Below are 19,886 nucleotides of genomic sequence, written 5' to 3'. Positions count from 1 at the left end.
TCCTAATCTAAAACTGCTGCTTAAAAGTGTTGGATGCGTCTGAAATGTGCATGCTTTATCGAAAAAAAAGGAGATGAATGTTTAAAGGCGTGTGTGTGTGTGTGTGTGTGTGTGTCTATATATATATATATATATATATATACTGTATAACATTTATTTAACATGCACATTTAGATTTAAATTTGTTTATGAGAAACACATGACTGTATGATGCTATAATACTTCCACTTTGACTAAACAGAATACAGGATTTTGAAATATAATGGCTAAAGATGGCTAAAATGTTATAATTCTATTTTTAATATTAATTGAATTCATCAAATATGGTTTAAAAAAAGCTGCTGCTAATTAGATGCATTGGCCCTGAAAGAACAAATGCAAATGAATTACTGAGGTGCCTGCTAGGCAGCTGATGCGTGTTGTCAAGCCCACGTCCAATCAGGGTTATTTATTCCAAAAGCAGATGTCATGGCTGGACACTGATGGCAGGGGCTGGGAAACTCAATTTCATATTTCAATTTGAGCTCACTGGTTGTGGTGTGTGTGTGGAATCTTCAAGCATTTAGGCCTGTCTGCAGTTCAATTCATCATTTAAGCTCTTGCATAAGCTCACTTCTCTGCAGTTTTCAAATAATGATCTGAATTCACCTCTACATTTTCATGCTCTGGCTGAATGAAGGAATGAAGTAAGAGTGTAAGGTTGGTAAGAGTTTCCTTTTTTTTAATCACTTAAACTCACCAATACTACATTTATTTATTTAATCAAAAATCCAGTAAAGCAGTAATATTGTAAAATATTATCACACTTTAAAATAACTGGTTTCTATGTTAATATATTTGAAAAATGTATTACTGTGATGGCAAAGCTGGCCATTACTCCAGTCATTCAATCATTCTAATATGCTGATATGGTGCTCATTTCAAAGTTGTGCTGCTTAATATTTTCGTGGAAACGATTATTTTTTATGAATCAAAAAAAAAAAAAAACATTTTTTTTTTCGTAACATTGTCAATGTCTTTACATTTAAAGTATTAATAAAACAAATAATAAAAAAAACATGCTGGGATGAGCTTTTTGAATGGTATTGTTAATAAATATATTAATATTTATTATATAAAATTTGTATTTTATTTAATTCTGTTATTTAATGGATTTGTATTTATATGCTCTGTATTTATATATGCTGTTTAGGTTGTTTATATCCAACTCTTAATTCTAACCATCATCAAACATCAAAATAAAGTGAAACCACAGTGAAAATCTGTGAGCCCACTGTATCTTCTAAATTTGAGCTCGTTCAATACCTGTTTACTGCCTCAGTGCGGCACCAATCTTGGCCCGGTCTGACTGGCAGAGGTCTGACCCCTGCCAAGGTCAATGTTGAGAGGCTGCTGACTACCAAATATACTGACAAAAGCTGCTGCTTTATATTGACATCCTCCCTCTATCCTTTCCTATTACGTGCCTCCAACCATCACTTGGCCTGTTGCTTACACCTCTGTGGAAGTCATGAGTCAGGGGTATCAGCCCAAGGCAGGACGACGAAAAAAAGATCAGTCCACCACAAATTCAAACTCTCCAAGACAATTTCTCACCACACACATTCTGCACAGCATTCAAAGTGTCCAAATGGCAGAAAATGAACACAACCATCTGTAAAAATCACAAATAAACGAAAAATGAGTGACAGACCAATTTATGTGCCAGGATGATTAATAATTTTATATAACCAACTGGCCGATTAACAGAAAAGGTAGTTTCCCTTGTGACAATTCCAAAATCTACCAACAGCTATATATATGCTAAGACAGATATATAAACAATATTAAATAATTATTGTTTTTGTATAATATTATAAGACTGGGTAAAATAAGTGACAGAGATGTTGTAAATCTGTACACCCATTATAATTATCTCGACAAACAGAAAGGAATTCTGGAGAAACATGATGAGAACAAACTGCGCACTGCACGAAAAACTGTCAACTATCAAAGACAACCGGAAACCTTTGTATTCCTCATCATTATCAAAGCCCTTTGGTTTGTGGGCATGCTGGGAGAATGACGGCATAAGAACCAGAAAACTGAGATCGCTGATAAAAGGAAGGCTGTGTGCTGCTGTACAGACATGAACTAAAGCAAACATCTGCAGACTGCTCAAACAGCTGTTAAGTCAGACATATAGTCAATGGAGGAAAGGAAGAGAAAAAACCCCAACCTAATGAAGGTTATAAAGACAGAAGGACCAACTAACAAGAGCAGAAGAGAGATAAACGATGATTAGATTACAAATGAGAAGCTGTGAGAGAAATCGTTGAATCTAAACTAGTTCGTTATAGCTGGAATTTCATTCTGACTAGAGTTTTGTAAAGGCTTCCTTTCTCTCCAACCATCTCATGCAGCCTTTTTCATTTGTTATAATTTCCCTCCGGTTTCTCTTTTCTCCCTTTTCCCAATAAAATACTCACAAGATAACACTGTCTAAAATTTCAGGACACAAAAAGCACCTTATAAATAGAAGAATTGTCCTGCAATACAACAACATGTGGCGTTTGATTTGTATTGACTTTCCCTCTAAGACAATACAGCAATTTATTGATAGATTAAAGACTGTCTCCTGAAGTCATTTCATGCATCTTAACCATGATCTCTGGTTTTTGTGATTAACTGGGTCGTCCCGTCTCATTTGGCCTGGGAAGGGAGAGAGAGAAACTGCCTTTCAGCACACCACCCTCTCGCTCATTGAGCGTCCTGTCCATCTTCATTCTGGGCAATTAGAACCCTGGCAAGCTCTCAGTGTATTCAGTTTCAGGCAATAATGGTCTAATGGCTCCTAACTCTTGTGATATCCTGATCTTTCTCTCCGGGCCTTTCTCTCTTTCCACAACACTCTGACGGATGCACGCACACAAACACACACAAATCCTACAGACTGATTCATCACACAAATGGATAAGGTGTGGCATTGTGGATACTGCACTTAAGTGTGCTGAGTGGCTCTATGAGTGTAATAATGATGCCATCACATATTAATGGACCCAATGCACTTTATGCTGCATCATAGTTATATGAGATCATAACTGCTAAGAGCACAGTTAGAAAGCCAGAGCTGGTCAGCGGAGCAGGGCAGAGACTAACAGGGTCCATCTTGAGATAAGTGGGGGGGTTGATAGATTTGTCACCCTTGATGAAGCTAAAAGCACATCAAATCTGCTCTGCTATGTATTGACAAAAACGTGTCAGTTCTCTTTCATGGTTCATTAGTTTTCAAAAGATTGATTTTTTTGTGCAAAGAACCCAAACGAATCCAAAAATGTTTTCAATCCATATTCATGTTTTTGGGTAAACTATCATTTGCATATTCAAACTTCAGTCTGTTATGAAACACGGCAACCAACTGCATTGGCACAAAACTAAAATAATAATAATGAAAATATCCTAACACAATTAAAAATCTAAAAATAAAATGGGGTTAGTTTATGGGGTTAGTAATTTTTAGATTTACTCATATTTATCAAGGATGTATTACACTGACCAAAAGTGAGAGTACATTTTGTTACAAGACATTATGTTACAAGATTTATATTCCAAATAAATGCTTTTTTATTTTTACTGTATTTTTTATCAAATAAATGCAACCTTGTTTAGCATTAGAGACTTTCCAACCCCACACTTCTGAAATATTATAATTAACATAAAAAACATAACACATTTAATTAACATCATGAAATTTGTTCTGTAAGCTTTCTTGAAATATATAGCACATTACTCATATGGATTACTTTAACAGTGTCTTTTTGGAGCTCAGCATAACAACTCACTCTATTTACTTTCATTATATGAAGAAGAGCAGTGTAAACATTCTTCTAAGAATCTTTTTTTAAGTTCCACAGAAGTAATAAAGTCATAGTGGTTTGGAACAAAAGGAAGTTGACTAAAATAATGGCATAATGTTTATTTTTGGGAGAACTATCCCTTTAAGATGATTTTGGAGATCACTGGATAGTTCTCCTAAAACTGAACAGGTGCAGGGACAGCTGTTGTGTGTGTGTGTGTGTGTGTGTGTGTGTGTGTGTGTGTGTGTGTGTGTGTGTGTGTGTGTGTGTGTGTGTGTGTGTGTGTGTGTGTGTGTGTGTGTGTGTGGGAGAGATGAAAAGCAATAGGTAGGAGTGGTTAGCAAATGTTCCGAATTCCCCTCATATTTACACCTTCACATAAGAAAAAACAAAAAGGTTTTTTTTCTCTCTCTTCTCTCACAAAAGCTACCAGATACAAATGTTAGAAAGGAAGAGGAAATGGAAAACCTGGAAGAGAGCGGATAATTGTTTGTGAAGCGCATAGAATAACAAAAAGGTGAGGCAGAGGGAGTGAGAACTTGAGGGCAAACGATTTCAAACGCCCTCCTCTAGGAACATCCATCTTCAGTGGACTGGATCACTCCCTCTCCCCTTTCTGCCTTCCTTGTTATCTTCTCTCCCCTGTCTGTGCTATTATTCTGTTCCTTTAGCTTTCTCACGGGTGCTGCTCTTTTGACAGGTGCAGGGCTGACAGCATCAGGTAGGGAAGTGGAGCTAATTTAAACCAGTATTGGTTTGTGGTGATTACTCTCCTGTCACTCTGATGGTAATTAGTTCTCTTGATGCTTAATGATTGATGCAGGGACCTATCGGTCTAAATGACGCCTCTCCTCCCTTACTCACCCGCACACTGACCTCATCATACCGTATATTATTCTGAATGAGAGGTGGTTGATATGGCAAAAATATCATTTTATTCACAATGTTATCACAAATCGTCGTCAGGTTGGTTTTACTATTTTGCGAGCAATACAGCCAAACTCATTTTCATATTTTAAAAACAAGCCTTAGGTAACAAAATATAAATAAAAAAAAGAAATAGCAGATATTTAGGCCAAAGTGAGCAAAGATAAAAATCTTTGTCATTATTTTATTTTTGTTATTATAAATAAGAACAAAGATGCATATTACAAACACACATAATGTACATTTACATTTAGTCATTTAGCAGATGCTTTTATCCAAAGCAATAGAACAATGGGACAATAGAAGCAATCAAAACTGACAAAAGAGCAACAATATGTAAGTGCAAATGACTTGGTTTTTTAAATAAAAAAGAAAATAGATAAAGTATAATTAAAATAGAATAGAAAGTGCTAGAAGAGTAAGAGGGTCAAATAAAGATGTAACAGATGTGTTTTTAGTCGTTTCTTGAAGATGGCTAAGGACTGGTGGTTTTGTAGGCAAACATTAATGCCTTGAATTTTATGTGACTGCACTGCAATAGAGTAGCCTGGACAGAACAAGAGCTCGAGGTTGTGCAGCATGTTCTGGAAAAAAGGGCCTTATCTTCCCAATGTTGTATAAAGAAAATCTGCAGGATCAGGCAGTTTTATCAATGTGGTCTGAGAAATCCAGCTTATCATCAATCATAACTACAAGGTTTCTAGTTGTTTTTGAAAGGAGTTATGGTTGATGAGCCTAACTGAATGGTGAAATTTTGATAAAGTGATGGGTTTGTTGAAACTACAAGCAGTCCTGTCTTAGCCAGGTTTAGTTGAAGGTGATGGTCCATCATCCAACAAGAAATGTCTATTAGACATGCTGAGATGTGAGCAGCTATTGTTGGATCATCAGGATGAAATGAGAGGTAGAGTTGAGTGTCATCAGCATAGCAGTGATATGAAAAGCCATGTTTCTGAATGACAGAAACTAGTGATGCCATGTAGACAGAGAAGAAAAGTGGTCCAAGAACTGAGCCCTGAGGCACCACAGTAGCTAGATGTTGCGAAATGGACACCTCACCGCTCCAAGATACCTTGAAGGACCTATCTGAGAGGTAAGACTCAAACCACTGGCATGCGGTTCCTGAAATGCTTTGCCAACAGGGTTGACAGGAGGATCTGGTGGTTCAATGTATCAAAAGCAGCATACAGATCCAGCAAGATAAGTATAGAAGATCTGGAAGCCGCTCTTGGCAGTCCTAGGGGTTCAACAACTGAGAGCAAGGTCGAATGCCCACTTCTGAAGCCATATTGGTTGCTGTCCAGGAGGTTGCTCTGTGTGATAAAGGCAGAGACTTGGTTGAACACAACTTGTTCAAGTGTTTTTACAATGAAAGGTAGAAGGGAAGCTGGTCTGAACTTCTCTAAAAGAGTTGGGTTATGAGTGGGTTTCTTAAGAAGTGGGGTTATAAAAGTCTGTTAAAATGTTGAGGGAAAAACACCAGTGTGAAGAGATGTGTTAACCCTCTACGGAGTTGCCATATGGCAAAAATTTATTTATACTCATTTCCTTGTTATTCTGAAAAAACTACAATACATCACATTATGGGAATTAAAAGGGTAGGCCTTAAGGTAACCAATGATGTGCTGTTTTTAAGCCACATGACAACTGAATGTCCTCCCAAAACTCCTTTTCCCACTGTCACCCTCACACAGAAGACACCTGTTGAAGTGCTCCAGAAATTGCTCTATTAACCTAATTTCTAAACATCTTTTCTCAAGGGGATTTTTTTGCAACACCTTTGGTAAGTAAAATAGATATTTTAATTCATAAATCAATTTTGTCTAACATAGTTTTAATGTAAATTAAGAAAATATCAAGGTTGCCATATGGCAACTCTGTCCCACAGTGGAATGGCAGTAATGTATTTCCTCATTCGGATTTTTTATAGATAGTAGCATCAATACAATTATCATAGTTATTTAATGATGTGAACTGTTTATTGTAGTATAGTTGTATTTATGTATAAATAACAAAATTATGTCTTCTTTTCAGAAAATGAATACAGCTATATTTTATGGAAAGGGCAATAAGGAAAAGTGCAGAGTTGACCTGTCATGGAGAAGAAAGGGAGGTGCAAATACCCTGGCTGCAGGGGGATCGTCCACATGAAGTGCAGCAAATGTGACGTGCACCTATGCATCACAGTTGAAAGGAACTGCTTTTTGCAGTTTCATGGGATGTCATGAAATGTGACATGAGTTGGATTGAGACAGGTGCACATGGATGGACTGGGAAAACCCACACTGAGGAGCAGCTGTGGCCTAATGGTCAGAGTTTTGGACTAGTTACCCGAAGGTCATCGGTTCGAGTCTTGGTGCTGGCAAGAGTTGTTGTGGGTGGGTGGGAATGAACGGTGCCCTCTTCCACCCTCAATACCCATGGCTGAAGTGCCCTTGAGCAAGGCACTGAACCCCCAGTGTCTCCCTGGGATATATAGCTGCCCACTGCTCTGGGTGGGTGTTCACGGTGTGCTCACTTCGCACTGCTGTGTGTGTGCACTTGGATGGGTTAAATGCAGAGCACCAATTCTGAGTATGGGCCACCATACTTGGCAAATGTCACGACTTTCACTTTTCACTTTACTTCAGGGAGCCGCCTATAATTTTATTAATGAACAATGTGGCAAAGTCGTCAGCTGTTAGAGTTGATGACGGAGTGGGAGGAGGAGGACAAAGGATGGAGGAAAATGTTCTAAATAGCATGCAAGAGTTAGGAAAATTGTTGATTTTGTTGTGATAGTATGTCCTTTTAGCAGTGGAGACATTAGCAGAGAATGAAGAGAATAGTGATCAATATACATTAAGGTCAGTAGGATTTTGTGATTTGCCCCATACTCTTTCTGCAGCTCTGAGCTTTAGAGCTGAAACAACTAATCGATTTAATCGATTAAAATCGATTATTAAAATAGTTGTCAACTAATTTAGTCATCGATTAGTTGCTAAATAACTTTTATTTGCCGTAAGCGGCTCATTTCGTGCATATTTCAAATCTGCGGTGCAAAGTGTGACAGTAATGAGCCACCGGAGGTTTTACTCAGCCAGTACAGCAGGAGAAGTAGCGAATAGCCAATAGCTGGCCTCGTTTTATGTCACGTGCTTCCCGAACAGCGTCTCTGCAGCATTCAGCCGCATTCAGCGGGATGTGGGAGTACCTTTACTTTGAGCCTTCAAAAAAGAAGAGTAACCTGTAAACTCTGCACTACTGAACTGTTTAAAGGGTCGTTCACATATCGCGACTTTTGCGCACTCAAGTTCGTTATTTCCAATGTAGGCACGCGGTATGCGCGCTCATAATGGAAGCGACGTGGACGCGAGCCGCCCGTTTTTCCAGGCGCGTCCGCACCGCATAGAGTTAAAAACATCTCAACTTTTCAGAGAGCTGTAAGCGCACCGCGGGTCAGGTGACAAGAACTAACCAATCAGCTTCATCCTTTACCGTAACAACGCTGAAAGCTCGGCCAAGATGAAGGAACAGCTGATCATAGTTGTATATGGATTGCCATTTTGAAATAAATTTAGTAGCAGAGCTACTGCAAGCGATTTTTAGAGCTGCAAATCCATTTATCCTTTGCTGAAATTTCCACGTCTTCATGGAGAGAGCAGGTCATGGTTGCTTAGCAAAGGCAGACGCCTCAGGGGCGCTTCTGCCCGAGTGCTTTGGAAAGAAGGAGAAAGCGGTGCGCCTAGCGTTTTCCACGCGTTTTTAGGCGCGATATGTGAACGGCCCCTAAGACTTTTATTTGTGCAGATTCTCCAGTACAATGTTGTTTGCAAATGTTTAGTCGTAAAAGCTGATAACATTGCTTTTTAACAGTTAACATTTAAAGCTTTACAAACATGTTCTGTGATCAGTTTGTCGTTTACGTTACCAGTTCATAATTCAGTCTTGCAGCTTAATTATGACTGAATGAGAGAGGTAAATGTTTAAATATATTTGAAATGCACTTTTTTTCTAAGTATTCACTGCTCTTTTTCACACAGCATGTTTTTTTGTGTGTGTTCAATTTTTTTTTCTGGACAACCTTCTGATGGATTTTACTTTAAATTGTGAGTTCCATTCAGGTTTCATGCCATTGGCACTTTATTCGAAAGGATTGTTTACAATTTCACAGCATAAGCTATAAAGCTGTTTCCCAGTAAATTATAAAATGCAATGTACTGCAATTTTATTCTGTTTTATCCTTATTCTTAGTGAAAATGTGTTCTGAAAGATTCCTTAATAAGCTTTGTTCGGGATGTTAAACTACTTTAGGAGCTCTAAGGACTGCCATGGTGAAAACATTATTTGAAATCTCCTTGTGAAATTTGCTAGAGTATGGGTCAGTGTTTGATTGCAGAAGAGTTCAACAAAAGGATTACTAACACATAATAAAACAACTCCAGGTATATTTTTGATGAGGATATGACAATGCAAAATGGTTAAAATCTCTTAAAAATCTATGCTGAATGATAAATACCCTTTATTTATAATTTACTTGGGCAAAAATGGGCAAAACTAAAACATAAGTACATAAACCGATTAATCGTAAAAATAATCGACAGATTAATCGATTATCAAAATAATCGTTAGTTGCAGCCCTACTGAGCTTATACTCAAAGAGAACATAAGGGCAGATGAGTTGGTACAAACTGGCCTGGAAGACAAAGAGCAGACTGTGTCTAAACAAAACATAAGAGCAGAGCAGAATGTATCAATAGCACTGTTAACAACAAAAGATGATAACTGTTTAGGGGAAGGAAGCAAAGTTTAAAGCATAGCAGACAGCCGGGAGGGTGAGAGTGAGCATAGGTTACATTGAAAAGTAACATGTGGAGGGCTATGTGTTGTGTCAGGAACCATGTTGAGGTTAAGAGTGAGGAGGAATGGATCAGAGGTGTGCAGTGGAGTAACCAGTACAAGATCAGTTGAGCAGTGTCATGTGTAAATAAGGTCCAGTTGGTTGTCTGATTTGTGAGTAGCCGAAGTTAATACTCATTTAAGATCAAAAGAGTCAAGCATAGTGTGGAGGTCTGCAGCCTGTGGTTTATCTAGGTGGATGCTGAAGTCTCCAAGCATAACTAGGGGAGTACCATGCTCAGGAAAGGTTTAGAGCAGCACATCTAATTCTTCATGAAGTTACCTAGTGGTCCTGAGGGTCGATAAATGACTATAAAATGGATTCAAATGAGCTTTTGAGATGGTAAAGGATTACATTTCCAATCATTAGAAATAAGCAGACCAGTACCTCCACTTCTTGCAGTCAGACGGGGGGAGTAGGAAAAAGATAAATAATTGGAGAGTGCTGCAGGTGTATCATTGTCATAGGCAAAGTGCGCAGGCTGTTAGGATTGCGCTGCCTACAGTGTGTGATGTGTGGTTTGCGAGTGGTAGTGATAGTAGGGATCTGAAAACACATAGTAATAATTGGTTATGAAAACTGAAAACAGAAGGGAAACAAGTAGTAGGAAAGAGAATGATTCAAAAGTGATACTTCAAAAGTGAGACAAAAGTATCACTTTTGAATCATTCTCTTTCCTACTACTTGTTTCCCTTCTGCTCGGTGGAGTCGAACGGTTGAGTTGATGGTAGGGATGTGCAATTAATCGAAAAACAATTTCAGCCTCCAATGATTATGAAAATACAATAATCGAGATAAAATGTGACCCTGGACCACAAAACCAGTCTTAAGTCGCTTAGGTCACTTAAGAAACTTAGTGGTTTTGTGGTCCAGGGTCACAAATGATTATTGCGCACTATACTGCCCCCTTTTGCAGCGCTGTGCTTTCATTACTCCATAAAAACCAGATTTCACTTGCAAATCATTAAAACCATGTACTGTGACTTTTGGAAAATGGGACGTGCTTGATTTATAGAAGTATATTTATTCATGTTTTTAAAAGCATGAAAGAGAACCTGCGCTGCTACTTATAGGAAGACATGAAAAGTCATCTTTTAGCTCAAGGTGCACGCCTAAATGATCAAATACATGCAAAAATGTGTCAAAATGCAGCACTTAGTGATTAATCATGTATACCTTCGTCGGTCAAGTAATAAATTAGCATAAAGAGTTGAGAATGAAAATAACCGTGTAACAGTAAATTACATCCGTGCGGATCTTAAAGTGATGGTGGGATATTTTCCTGCTGCGACTGTGTGCTTATTAATCAAACAACAAAAGACTAATTCAAAATCACACACTGCTGTTGAGTTAAGGATTTTTGTAGCTTTAAGAAACAAAAAGTTTCATTCTTACAGTGAAGACTATCCTGTTTTATTTTACATTTGATTATTAATTTCTGTAGTAGGCTGTAAACTGCTTGAGACTTGCATAAATAAAAACATTTAGGCACCGTTTATTTCATTTGTATGTTTTTATTCTATTGTATTTGTCCTTTGATTTCTTATTACTGACCGTTTAATTCTTTTCAATAATTTTAAGGACTTTTTGTTTGTTTGTTTGTTTGAAATTTCGCTGGTCTCTACAATGTAGATATTATAACAACCTTATTTAAAGGAAATACATATTTGATATGTATAACTATCTTTAAATAAATCACTCATTTAAAGTTTTGGTCATATGGCCCCGTCATAATCCTGTTAAATAATAATTATTATAATACTGACTGAAATAATCATGATTACGATTTTTGAAGTCCTAGTAAATGGTCTTTAAACTCTTCAGGCTTCACACGAGGGCTGCTGCCATGACCGCTGCCACGGTATACTAAGTTTTTATATTTGTCTAACAAAACTCAGACCTTCTTTATCAATGGAGGTTTAGTCTGGGCTCTGACTAGGCTATGCAACATTCACCTTTTTCTCTTTCAACCACTGTGTGGTCAGTTTTGCTGTGTGCCTTGGGTCATCGTCATGTTCCCATTGACAACTTTCTGGTAGAGGGCAGCAGATTTTCTTTAAGAATTTAATGTTATTTTCCCCCATCCATTTTCCCTTCTATCCTGACAAGTGTTCCAGTACCTGCTGCAGAGAAACAGCCCCATAACAGGATATTACCACCTCCATGCTTTACTGTAGGAATGCTGTTATTTGGATTGTGAGCTGTATCTGACTTCCACCAGACGTATTGTTTGGTGTTGGGGCCAAATAATTCAGTTTTGTCTCATCACATGCACACAATGTCATAAATTCCTGCATCTGCTTCAGAGTTGCTGTAGTCCTCTTGGTAGCCTCTCTGACCAGTTTCCTCCAGGCTCTTTCATCCAATTTTGAGTGACCAGGGATTGTCTGTGTTGTACCAAATATACCTTTCACTTCTTAATAATAGATTTCACTATGCTTCTAGGCCATGGGCGTGTCTAGGTGGTGGCCAGGGGTGGCACCGCCCCCCCCCCTGAAATTTGGCTGGCCACACCAAGTGCCCCCCCACCACCAGATGTCTTGCGATAGGCTTGTTTTTAGTAAATTTCTAACTGCATCTGGCAGTGGAGGATCCTTGCATGTGCAGCTGCCTATGGGGACACTTTCTGCTCCCCTTTTTTACTTAATTTTGGGCGGTTTCTATTCTAGTGTGATATATGACAAATATCAAGTGCGTATAATGTTACGTGATGATCCAAGTAGTGTGCAAGCACAACTCTCTCCACTCGCATAAAACTGAATGTGTGCTTTTAAATATACATTGTTCTTTTATGAATGGTCTCTGCTCTCACTCAGATATTGCATATGCTCAAACATTGTCTTCATATTAATGAAGACTAGAAGAGCTTTTTTCTAATTCAGGTGAAGAGGAGGCTTATCCCACAAAATGGAAGCTAGTTATGATCTAGTAATAACTAGTCTCTAGTTATTTATTAATAGCTTTATTTTGGTTAAGTGCTTAAATTGTACATATGCATTTATTAAATTATTTTATTTAGAGCATTTGTTTGTTTTGTTTTAGTTTTTTTGTAGTTTTGCAATAAAAGCGAAAACCAGGTTCCAGAAATAATCGAGGGTGCTTCTGAAATCAGCGAGGGTGTCTTAATGCACATTTTCACATATTTTGTCCCATCTATTGCTATGGTTATTACTATGTAAATTACTGCAACTTCGAGAGCGAATCCCGCATAAATATGCAGACGTCATTCCCGAAACTTTGCAACGTGTGTGTGGTCAAAATAGTTCTACATTTTAAATGGATTATAGACTAGAAAGTTTGCTAAGAATGCTTATAACCACTATAAAGCTGTCACTCTTTGTTTAGTGAGTGTATACACAATGTATTATAACATAGGCTACCAACCTACATAGAAAAATAGTTGATTGTTTGCTTCAGTTGCACTACCAAGGACTGAAATAATCCATGAAAGATCTTTTCATACTGAGCTAATCAATTTGACCACAGCTGTGTCATTGAGTAAGTGATTAGCTACACCTGATTGAAAATTTTTTTTTGGAGGGGATCATATTTCCAAATGAGTGATTCAGCTTTTTTTCTTGCTTTTTTATAACATGTTAGTGGTATATCTTTCACTTGGATGTTATAAGCTGCAATAAGAAAATGAAGCTGGATAAAACAAAACAAAAAATACCCGTCTTTCATCAATGTACCACAAAATGTGAGTATTTGTGTGTGTGTGGGGGGGGGGGGGTTCTTTTCTATATTCACTGTAAAAGTTATTTTGAAGAATGTGGCTTCCATAGTATTTTTATCAAAGTCAACAAAGCGCATGTCAGAACAGCACGCAAATTCACAGACGGACGGACGGACAGACAGACAGCTTTCTATCCTTTCAATTCAAATTCCAACTCATGAATTTCCAGAAGTACTTGTAAAAAAAGAAAAGGAAGTTACATAAAGACAGACAATCAGAATATAGCATGACAGATCAAGAATATACTGAGGCTGGTAGTACTACATAACACCCAACCCCATCCTCCTCTCAATATGATTTAGTGATCTAGTCTCATCTAGTCAGTGTAAGCAACCATATGACATTATGTGGTAATATGTTCACAGTTTACAGTGCAATGATATACACATGACTCATGTTATTCAATTTAGCATGATGCATTTGTTTGTTTACTCATTTTGTCACATTAGATCAATATCATATAAAACAGCAGTATAAGCTTTCCTCTTCATGCAGTTTTTAATAAGGTATTCGCTCATTCCTTAGCGAACAAAACATATCACCCTCCAACAGCATGCTCTAACAAACTGCTTTAAAGGTAACAATAGTGGGTCTCAGAATAGTTTAGCAGCGGATGTGCTTGAGTTGGTTTTCAGTCTTATTTAACAAGGCTGAGGGACCCTGAGCTCACATGTATAATTCAAACATTAGTTACTGCTAAATGCTAGTTCCTCTCTTCCTGCTCTGAAGACTGTTAATAATGGCCTTGTCAGTCAGTGCACTGTGTCTTGAAGGACGCTAAGAGGAAGGCTGCCCTAAATCACGAGGCCCCGAGACTTAACAGCTCTCTTTCTACCCATCCCTCCCTCCCAGCTTCTCATCTTTAGCTCACTATTTCTGATTAGGAGTAAATGACCTATTCATATTGTATGAATTTCATTTCCGTTCCTAGTTGGGTAACTGTGAGATCACTTTACCCTTCTTCATTTATCTACAAATTTTCATTCATCTTCCTTATCCCAGTCTTTGTCTTTGTTCTTATACTATTCCCATTTTCCATGAATGTAATATGTTCCATGCAAAACAGGCATAGTACCTGACAGATTTCACTGAAACAGGTGTCCTGAGAAATCACATCTGTTTCTGAGACAGCATCAAGGCTCTATAAACAGCAAATAAATAGTGAGTGTATAATCAATCAGATGTTTTACAACAATGCTCGCCCACTTTTTCAGTGGCCTTGGTTCTGGAAGTATTTGTTTCAATTAATTTTTCCAATAGAGATTTAAAAAAAAAAGTATGCTCCAATCCTTGAAGCTCATAGTAGGTCTGACTTTTTTTTTTTTTACGTTATCATTAAAAATCAATTACGCTGTGGAGAAAATGAATGGGATTGTTACTTCTGGAACTCAGCTGTTGTAGTCTATACAGTGTAATCAGAATATATAATATATATTATAATTTTGCAAATTCAGAATAAATCCCAACTAGAACAGAATGCAGCTGTAGTTCCATTCATTTCTTCATTAACGCTTTCAAAAGATTCCTCAATATAGGGTTTTACATCATGATCAAAATCAATTAGCTTGAACAACAATGAATCACAACATTACAAATCGTCCCCTTGGAATTATGACGAGATAAGGTTCTATCTGCATTCCGAGTAGTTTTGAGATATTAAGCTTCAAAGTTTTTGTGTTCCATTCGACTGTGTAGATAGAACCTTATTGTTTTTTTAAATAAACAGTCCCATAATGTACACATTAAAAAATCTATCACATAATGTAAATACGTTGACACAGAATAAGAATATGTGAATAACTCAATTTTGACAAAAAAAAATGTCAGATAGAACCTTATAATTCCAAGGGGATGAAATGATGATTTGAAGCAAAAAAAAAACAAAAATGAAATGAAAATTGGATAAAAACACAAGCGTACAAGGCAGATAAAGCATTACGGTAAAACATAAAATTACTGACCCACAGTCATTGATTTTAAGTATAAAATACATTATGTCAAATGTAACATATAAAAAGAAAGGGTAGAGAGATTCATTATATCATATGCAACGCTTCAGTTTTGCAAAGGTTTTTTTTGTTGCTGTTCACATTTCCATGTTAGCAATAACTTCTCTGATTGGTGGATCTGTATTCAGGATTATGGGTAATGTAGTTCTCTACCTAGAATAAGGATAGTAAATGAACGTGATTTTTTTTTTTTTTTTAATCAAAACTGAAGCTTATACCTTAACAATCACTTAATCTCTGAGTTGCCAGTCTGTGTTGAAAGACTGATATAATTTAAAATCTATATGGAGAAAATGAATATGATTTTTCTCCCGGAAGGGGTGGGGTTTGGAAGGACTGAAGACTGAAGTGATACTGATTGATGGAGTGGGTGATGGTGAAGCCTGCAGTCATGCTCTGAACACTGAGCTGTTTTTTAAAGGGACTCGATGAGGCCCACTCACCATATTTTGCTTACCACCCCCTTCCCCCTCTTGTCTCTCCCTCTGACCATCTGTAATCACAGAACGACAGCATTGTTCACCACACCATGCACATGTACGCCAGGGGAGCTGACAGAATATATGACTTTGCAGTTTTTAAACCTAATAAGAAAAAAATAACCATCTCAGGTCCTTATATCACAGACAATTACTGCAACTATTGACATCTCTAGTTGACAAAATACACATTTTGCAGGTATTTGCATTAAATAGTCTTTTACCGCTCTGGAGAATTGACCAAAATATTGATGACTCATATTCTCCACAGTGGTGTATACAATTTTTTGTACATTGGGGCATGTGAAAATGCTAAGAATGTGTTCTCCACCTTAATTATAAATAAAAAGGAACTTGCCTCTGATCTAATGCTGCACCAGACAATGTACAGATTGCAATGTTTCCCTCTTCTTCCCTCACAGTCATCAATGTTCACGGTCCTATCTGCATGGATTACCCACAGTGCAACATGGATTGCGGAGAGAAAAAGGCTAGATTACTGTCAGATCTGCTTGCAAGCTGCAGAACCTCAGCAGAGAGTGAACCGTTGAGCATGTTTAAGTGGAGAGGATGACATATTAATGGGGTATCCCTGCAGTTCTCTCCCATAATGCACTCAAACACCATATGCACATACTAACAGTAATCAAACCATCCCTGTATAGACACTTGATCATTTGCCTGTGGTTTAAAATGTGCAGAGATTGTTCATATACAGTATATATACACACTCACCTAAAGGATTATTAGGAACACCATACTAATACTGTGTTTGACCCCCTTTCACCTTCAGAACTGCCTTAATTATACGTGGCATTGATTCAACAAGGTGCTGAAAGCATTCTTTAGAAATGTTGGCCCATATTGATAGGATAGCATCTTGCAGTTGGTGGAGATTTGTGGGATGCACATCCAGGGCACGAAGCTCCCATTCCACCACATCCCAAAGATGCTCTATTGGGTTGAGATCTTGTGACTGTGGGGGCCATTTTAATACAATGAGCTCATTGTCATGTTCAAGAAATGATTCAAGCTTTGTGACATGGTGCATTATCCTGCTGGAAGTAGCCATCAGAGGATGGGTACATGGTGGTCATAAAGGGATGGACATGGTCAGAAACAATGCTCAGGTAGGCCGTGGCATTTAAACGATGCCCAATTGGCACTAAGGGGCCTAAAGTGTGCCAAGAAAACATCCCCACACCATTACACCACCACTACCAGCCTGCACAGTGATAACAAGGCATGATGGATCCATGTTCTCATTCTGTTTACGCCAAATTCTGACTCTACCATCTGAATGTCTCAACAGAAATGGAGACTCATCAGACCAGGCAACATTTTTCCAGTCTTCAACTGTCCAATTTTGGTGAGCTCATGCAAATTGTAGCCTCTTTTTCTTATTTGTAGTGGAGATGAGTGGTACCCGGTGGGGTCTTCTGCTGTTGTAGCCCATCCGCCTCAAGCTTGTGCGTGCTGTGGCTTCACAAATGCTTTGCTGCATACCTCGGTTGTAACGATTGATTATTTCAGTCAAAGTTGCTCTTCTATCAGCTTGAATCAGTCGGCCCATTCTCCTCTGACCTCTAGCATCAACAAGGCATTTTCGCCCACAGGACTGCCGCATACTGGATGTTTTTCCCTTTTCAAAATTCTTAGTAAACCCTAGAAATGATTGTGCGTGAAAATCCCAGTAACTGAGCAGATTGTGAAATACTCAGACCGGCCCGTCTGGCACCAACAACCATGCCACGCTCAAAATTGCTTAAATCACCTTTCTTTCCCATTCTGACATTTAGTTTGGAGTTCAGGAGATTGTCTTCACCAGGACCACAGCCCTAAATGCATTGAAGCAACTGCCATGTGATTGGTTGATTAGATAATTGCATTAATGAGAAATTGAACAGGTGTTCCTAATAATCCTTTCGGTGAGTGTGTATATATATTCCGTGATTGAATTTTGATGCTGAGTCTAGAGGATGATGAGCAGACTGCAGCCGTTGGAGCCCTTAAGCGACGCACTTAGCAGCCAAGGTTTCACTAAACCATTATGACTGGATGGAAACATCACTGATGTAACTCCACATAGACACAGGCATTAACAGAGGCTTGATGAATATGCATAACAGTGGAAAGAGCTAGATGATATGGATCCTTAAAGAGGTAACTTAATACTTTTCCTTTATAATGTTTTTTTGGGGGGATAAACCTTTCCAAAATGCTTAAAGTGCTCAAGTCTGGTGGTTGTACAACATTTTGTACACTGCAAAATAAAATGAAATAATGCAAAAATAAAAAATAAAAAGAAATAATACAAATTAATTAATTAATTAAACAAATGAAAATCTTAATCAGGTGATTTTTGCTGAAAATATTAATATATATTATAAATATAAATAAAATTTTTATAAATGCAAAGATGGGTGAGAGAGTAGGATCCAGGTGCACAACAATCATTAAAATAATGGCAAAAATACAAAACAATACAAGAACCAGGAAACGAGGAACAGACCTGGGGCTGCTTATGAGACATCCATGAAGGAACAACACCAGAGAACGGCTCAAACACAAGGGCTATATACACAAGGGTAAGGTGAAAAACAAGACACATCTGGGAATCACAGGAAACTAATCAAAAATAAAACTACAAAGGACTTCAACATAAAAGTCTTCAACATAAAAATAATATATATATATATATATATATATATATATATATATATATTATTCTTGAAGTATGTTTTATTATTTGTTTTCTCCCCATCACTGGTTAAAAAAAAATACCAGATGATACCAGTATTAAATTTTTATATATTTATATATTTTACTAGAAAACAATAAAATTAAATACTAAGTAATACAATTACTATGCCTGTGCCATGTCTGTAAGCACAATTTAGTTTTTTAATATGTGCACTTTAGGTACTAATATGCATCTTTTGAAGTAGATTGTAAATAAGATACAAAAGTGCCTTACTAATGTACCACACCAATGACATTGCATCATGGATGTGAGAATTCATGACTGCAACACAGGGAGGTTTTCACTTGGACATCTCCAGGCGGGAAACGTGTTGTGTTGCTGGCTATAGTGCCGACTGTCCCTGAATGACTCTGCATCCTAGAAATGGCCAATGGTGCATCAGCGGTACCCCCATCACCCCCCCACAGCGGTCGTGCACAGCTCACACACAGAGGACAAACACAACCAGAAGACAACAGCTTTTTGCTTTTCGTCTGAGCAGGCGAACATCGGATCCTTCACTAAAACAGCATTATTACACTTCTGTTAACAACACTGTTGACAATTCAAGCAGCAGGAACTATAACCATCCTGTATGTTCACTGCTACGTAGACTCAAGTAGAAATAAATTGCTGTTTTTCTGTAAATGTTTTGTTGCGGTGATATATCTAAATAGAGAAGTTCTCAGGAACATCATGCTGGCCAGCTTCCAATGAATATTCTTGGTGCTACAATGCGCTTGGCAGTTTGGATTACAGTGAGTGACATCTTGTCAAGTCCACTGAAAACAGCTATTGGCCACAGCAACTTTATACACTGAAAGAATAGTTCACCCAGTTTTGCCATTTTTTGCACTACTGGTCCTCACCTCATGGAATGCAAAAGGTGGTGTAGGTTGGGAAGATGCTGTTTTCCCAACACCCTCTAATGGAAAATTGTAACTATACTATTTTATGTTTTGGAGAACTGGTGACAATTTCATATGAATTTGTTCAATCTAATTTGTATGTTTTCATACAATCTGCTTGCACCAACCACTGAAGGTTAGATTTAGGGGTGGATTTTTTTTTTTATACAAATTTTATGTTTTCATACAACTCAAATCAACCAAATTGCAACAATGTGCCAAAGCACAAAAACAGTTGAAAAAAATTTTTTTTTCTTTTTTTTCATAAGATTGGGTTGTGTTCTACATGCATTCATAGTAAATGAGGACTGAAGAATTTAAGCTTCAAAAAGAACACAAATTACTATAACAATATCGCAAAAGTTGTCT

General features: G+C 37.6%; 1 protein-coding gene across 1 annotated transcript in view; it reads right to left on the bottom strand.

Moving 5' to 3' along the window:
• The window catches only part of LOC132155652 (tetratricopeptide repeat protein 9A-like), a 35,144-nt gene that overhangs the window by 1,758 nt on the left and 13,500 nt on the right, over nucleotides 1-19,886 (bottom strand). The gene's annotated exons all lie outside the window — the stretch shown is intronic.

This window comes from Carassius carassius, chromosome 13, assembly GCF_963082965.1.
Source record: "Carassius carassius chromosome 13, fCarCar2.1, whole genome shotgun sequence".
Classification (NCBI taxonomy): Eukaryota; Metazoa; Chordata; class Actinopteri; order Cypriniformes; family Cyprinidae; genus Carassius; species Carassius carassius.
This window is presented reverse-complemented; position numbering and strand designations above follow the sequence as displayed.